We start from the raw sequence: 5,886 nt of genomic DNA, 5'->3' as shown, positions 1-5,886 counted from the left end.
AACCAGCCAGTCAGCACACTCAGATTCCAAGCAAACCTTCACTGAATTCAGTGGGAATTTGATTTAACTGACTGACAGAGAAGTCATGCATACGGGTCACATCTACACATGACATTATACTGTTGTAGCAAAGTGCTATGGCAGTGTAGCATCAGCAGTCACAAAACATGACATCATAGCTACATTGCCATAGCAACTTGCTTCCTTGTTCTAACGCATTGCTATGGCGATGTAGCAGCTAAAAATAACCATGTGCAGTGCACCATCATTTAGTACTTCCAAAAGGACCGTGCAGCCTACTCCAAAAAGGAAATACTAAATGATGGCTCGGTAACAATGGCACTATAGGAACATGTGTAGATGTGCTCACTGAGTAGTATGTGACCATGTGGTTAAATTCCTTGATGGAAAGCAGGGCTGTCCAACTAGTGGCTCCTGGGCCTCTGGGCTCCTGCTTGGCTTCTGACCCCTGTATTGCTCTAGCTGTAACAGCAGCTGAAGTCTTCAGGGAGGGCAGCCCTCCCTCCTGCAGCTGCTGCTTCCTCTCCCCAGCCTGTGGCTTGCCCTAGTGCAGCCCATTAGCTTGCCTGTAGGTACAGACTGTGGGGCACATGCCCCCTGGCCACTTGGAAGTTAGACAGCACTGCTGTAAAGCACACATACAAGGAGCAAAAGTCAGTCACATGGAGAGCCTTAGTTTCAGCAATTCCTCACTTTTGGGTAATTCATTTTGCAGCAGTAACACTCCTCCAACAGGGTATTCTTTTGTGCAGAATATATATTACATGTACATTTGTACAGCAATTATTTTCTAATGTTTACATAATTACTGAGAATGATATGAGGCTGTTTCAGCCAATCACTGAAGAAGAAACATATTTTGGACACGTTGTTCAGGGGGAAAAAACAACAGGTGCATAGATGATCCTTTACCAATCCTATTTGTCATCTGTGTTAAAGGCTTAAGTGGGAGTGCATTGTGCCTTCCACCCTGGCATACATTTCAACCAGTACAAGATGTAACAACACCATTAAAAACTAAGTCATTTGGTTAAAAACAAAAAGAGATCAATAAAAGGGTCCACCCCACTATAGTTTATCCAATGGTTTATCATACAATCAGTAAGTGGCATTATCCAAATTGTTGTAAATAATGAGTTAGCCACAAAGTGCTTCCTGGCAATTGACTCAGAACATCTGTATGCCAAAGAATTAAATATATAACATTTGGCTTATAAAAGAAGACAGAGTTTGAAGATTTAATGAGTGAGTCAAATCAACTACTTAACAGGTATGGACATAGACTCACTATTAGTAAGTTATAATGTACATCTACTTTTTATTTACTTTATTTACTATTTTTAAAATAAAATCTTCATACTTTTACAAGGAGGAAGCAAGTTTTACCACCTGAAACCTGAGACCCTGCTCCTGCCTTTGTTCAAGGTAATTTGCATTATCACAGAGCCCAGAGATACCACACCACATAAGAAACTCCTGCCCAGCAGAGCAGACCATCTTTTTATTCTTCTGTGAAATATGAAACATTATAACCAGAAGGAAATATGACTCTACATCCTGCTTGCCACCAAACAACTTGGAAGTAAACAGACAATTCAAACTTTTCTCTGAACCTAATCTGCATAAAATGAACTGTTCCGAACAGGAGATTTTACCACACCTTCAATTCTCCTATGAAATATGAACTTTAATTTCTACCTAGGAGAACCTTTACAATCTTTTCTTCCAGGCTTGAAGAAGGGTGCTAGTGCCTGAAAGCCTGCAAATAAAGGGTTTTTTTTTGTAAAAATCTATTTGGTCTAATAAAAGATATCACCTCTATCAGAAGTTCTGATTCCTTCTATCTACTCTAAGTATGTATTTCCTTTTATTCAAAGAAAGCGGAACAAACAGGTCTACCATCCTCAGCATCATAAAACTCTTCATTCTCTGTTTAAATAGACTTCTTCAGGCTACCCCTTATGACCATTTGATGGAGTTCTTCAAGTATTCCAGGCTTGGACTGAAGCAGCTCTTAACAGAAAAGAACCAGCAGTTTTTTTAAACTCTTTTTTCCTTCTCCTCATCACTGAATTTAAGTAAGCTGTAAGTATAATGGATTTTTCTTAAGGTGAGAAGAACCTTGAGGTGGCAATAAGATATGTATTAGTAGTTTGAATCTCTTGTTGACAGAGGCACCAGGGAATAGGTGCACGTAAACACCACTTAAACACACAGTACATGGAACTTTCTCCCAACTAAGAGCATTCATTCAAGACAGATTACAGCTGGATGGGCAAGTTTGTGCTGTCAATGGTATTAAAAGTAAAATTTTGCTATCTCTGTACCACTTCTTATGAGCCTTTTCCCTCTTTTTATCTGCTGAATTAACTTCTCTCTGAGATATGGGTATTTCAAGGGCTTAACACTGTAGGCTCTGAGGAAAACACTGGAATAGATCAGCCTTGAAGGTTAAAATACGTTTCAGCCACTTTCCCACTACAATCAGTTATGTTGATCAAAAGATATGTATTGCTAATGTCCACAGCTCCAGGACTGTGCAAGTTGGGATATTGTCTAGAAGGGAGACTGACTGACTCTAAAGCACTTTTTTGCCACTATAGCTCATACTATTATGGGTGTTTTTTCCCTTGTCCACAACACCCAGGAGGCTGCTTCATTACAATCTCCTACAAAAACAATGCACATTCACAGGCAGCCTCTGCAGTCATGTTCCTCATACTAGTTTTGCAAGTTTCAGTTCAATGGATAATCACATTTTCCAGAACTAGATCACGTATCATGCTCTTTGCTTTAATATGTCCTTGTGTATCTATCTATGACATTATTTTGTTCAGAAACTTTCTGGGCAAGGTAAATAAAGTCAGGCTTGAGGAGCATATGTAAGACAAATGGTCAAGTCATCTCACAGCCCCTACTGAAATGTAATCTGTACAGAAGCTTCAGATTTAAATGATACCTTATCAGGAACTATTGATTGGAACATGAGAGAGAGTTTTCATGTGTAACCTAAAAATGGTGAGTTGATCTACAAGAATTGCCACAGGGACATATATGGATATGGTGCTACGTAGCAGCATTTTTGAGAAAGTTTAAAGGTTTCTCCTTGAGAACTCCTTGAGAACTGTTGCTTTAGCAACTGAAAATAGTGCAGTGTCCAATTCAGTGGGTTAAAACTGCAGTTAGATAACAATTTAATTTGCAGACCTTTGGTAAAGCAGATCTAAAGCTATTCTTGAAACAGAATTATTTATCATTTTTGTTGCTCAAATTCATGTAATTTACACTGCATCATCTTCTACTCCTTGTCCTTGTTCATAATTCCTGTAATCTTCCTCAATAGTTTACTTTTTCAATAAAAGCCAAATGTGCACCAATAGTATCTGAGTGATGTAAATTCAACTCTTCTTCCATCTAGTTTGGGTACAAAAAATAAAACTGCAACTTACAGGGAATGGGAGTACTATGCAAGAAGCCAAAATAAGCAAATTCACATTTTCCTTAGGTCTCATTCTTCTGAGGAAAGGTAAATAGTGCCCTCTTCACAGAATCATAAAGAAGTAGAACTGGAAGGGGCCTCCAGAAGTCATCTAGTCTAGCCACCTACCTGAAGCAGGATCACCCTTATCCAAATCATCCTATACAAAACCATAATCTAAACTCTTTGTAGAACTGCTGTCAACCCCGACATAACACAAAACATTATATATACCATCACAGAGAGTCAGAAGGAAAACATACTTGTATATTAATTAAGCTTTAATGGCAGAGGAAACATGTGATACCTTACAATTAATTTGCCATTTTAACCTTATTTAATAATATCTATTTCTGATGCCAGAAAAGGGTTTGGAAAAGCTGTCTCATTTTGAGTACTATGTGACCTTATGTTGTAAAATTGCATACTTCGGGATGTTGTTCTTAAACACATAATATCTGGATATTACATGCCAAAGATCCTTATTAATAAAGAAAGTGCTTTACAGCACTCTGAGATCTCTTTGTTATGCCAATTCCTTCTTCCTGGCTCCTTTTAGAGTACCTGTTAAGTATTGCAATGATGGAACCAAACACCTCATCACGTATAGTGACACCAGAGGGCAATGCCCTGTTGTATCATCTGTTAAAATGTTTTGCTATATCTGTGCACTATATCAATGGAGGTCTTTATGCTAATCCAAAGGAAGCAAAGTGTCACTAAGTTAATACCCTTGCAATGTTCATAAGACATGTAGGTCCTAAAAGTTCTTGAAGCCACAAAATATATTCTGCCTATTTGTTCATAAGCTTTCCATAAACAATAAGGCTAAGTACAGACAGTCAAAAAGCCTGAGGCTAATTTGATTCAGTCTTTGCAGGTTAGTCTAAAATGCACAGATTAAATTGAAACAGAAGTGAACAGACATCTACCTTTGATTCAGAAAATGCAGCTACATGCCTGCAGTGGCTCAGGCTAAAAGCCAGGGGGTGCTGGAGCATGGCTCTCTGGCTGTGTGTTTTTCTTTCTGCTACCCCCGAGGTCTCTGGGATTTGCAGTCCAAAATTAAAGCAGCAGGACTCTGCAGGGTTACTCATCACTTCCTCTTCCTGCCGCCACATGCCTCTGGGATTTGTAGTCCACAGTTGCAGCCAGCAGTAAGTTTGAGCAGGGGACAGGGGATTTAAGCCCCCTCCCTGACTCAGACCTTAGCTGGGGCTTGCTTGGGTGGGGGGAGCAGTTCCCCCTGTAGACTGGGCTGCGTCCTCAACTGGGCTTACTCCCCACTTGTCAGCCAGCCCTCACTACTGCAGCTAGGAAGCAGAGGGCCAGGGCCAGCCCTGCTCTCTGAAGCAGACAGTACAGCCCAGTCCAGGGCTATAAAGCATGTTGGGATGCTAGGGGACTGTGATTTAATTTCAACGAGGAAAGGACCTGGGACAGAAGTTTCCATAAACCAGTTTAACCCAAATCAGTTAAGTCTGACACTATATTCAACCAGGTTTATCTTAAACCAGTTTCAGTCATTTTGAAACTAGTTTATGTGTACTGAGCTTTTGTTACAGGTTTCAATCAGTTTCTGATCACTTAAACCGGTTTGTGTGTAACTTCTGTCCCTAGCCTAAATGTCTAGGGGTAGACCCAGACAAGGGAAGGGAAGGGGTTAGGGTTCAGGGATAGCAAAGTCCCTGGGTGCTGCTCCCACAGCAATGTTGAGTGAAAGTGTACATCTTGCACCATTGCACCCCCTTTGTATTCACCCCTGGGGCCAACTGGCAGGTGTCTGTCTACCTGCCACACCAACTCCTAACAATAGGAAAGGAAAAACTAGTGTAGCTTGTTTGGCTCTGGGTTACAAAAACATAACAAGGATGTTTTTTGTTGCAGTAAGGGAATGTACAACAGTTACGAAGGGGAAACAAATTGCTGATATATAGAGTCACGATACTTCTGCACACTTCAGCTTCACTAGGAGAACATATCACATACTCACAGAGAGAATACAAAAGAAGAGAAAAGAAACAGCAGCAAGCATATAGCAAAGTGCCATCATAGACCCTCTCATTTCAACAAAAAGAGGCTATACATGAGAGGTAGCAAGATAACTTTCAACTCAGCCCACTGGGAATACAAATAAATTTTGTTCATATTAGAGCCTTAAGGCCACAAATAATGGCTGAGTTCTCAGTAAGAGATTTTATGATCTTAGGTTAAGACTTAACTAGCGGTTGGGTGATACATATTGGCGGGGGGAAGCAGGGAGAAGCTGGAATAAGAAGTGGAAGAACAATTTATTTCACCCAATAGAGGACATAGATAATTCCACAAGCAGATGAGACAACCAGCATATGAAATAGCAACAAGAACAACAAAACTCGGTACTTGTT

The sequence above is a fragment of the Alligator mississippiensis genome, chromosome 1, assembly GCF_030867095.1.
Source record: "Alligator mississippiensis isolate rAllMis1 chromosome 1, rAllMis1, whole genome shotgun sequence".
Lineage (NCBI taxonomy): Eukaryota > Metazoa > Chordata > Crocodylia > Alligatoridae > Alligator > Alligator mississippiensis.
This window is presented reverse-complemented; position numbering follows the sequence as displayed.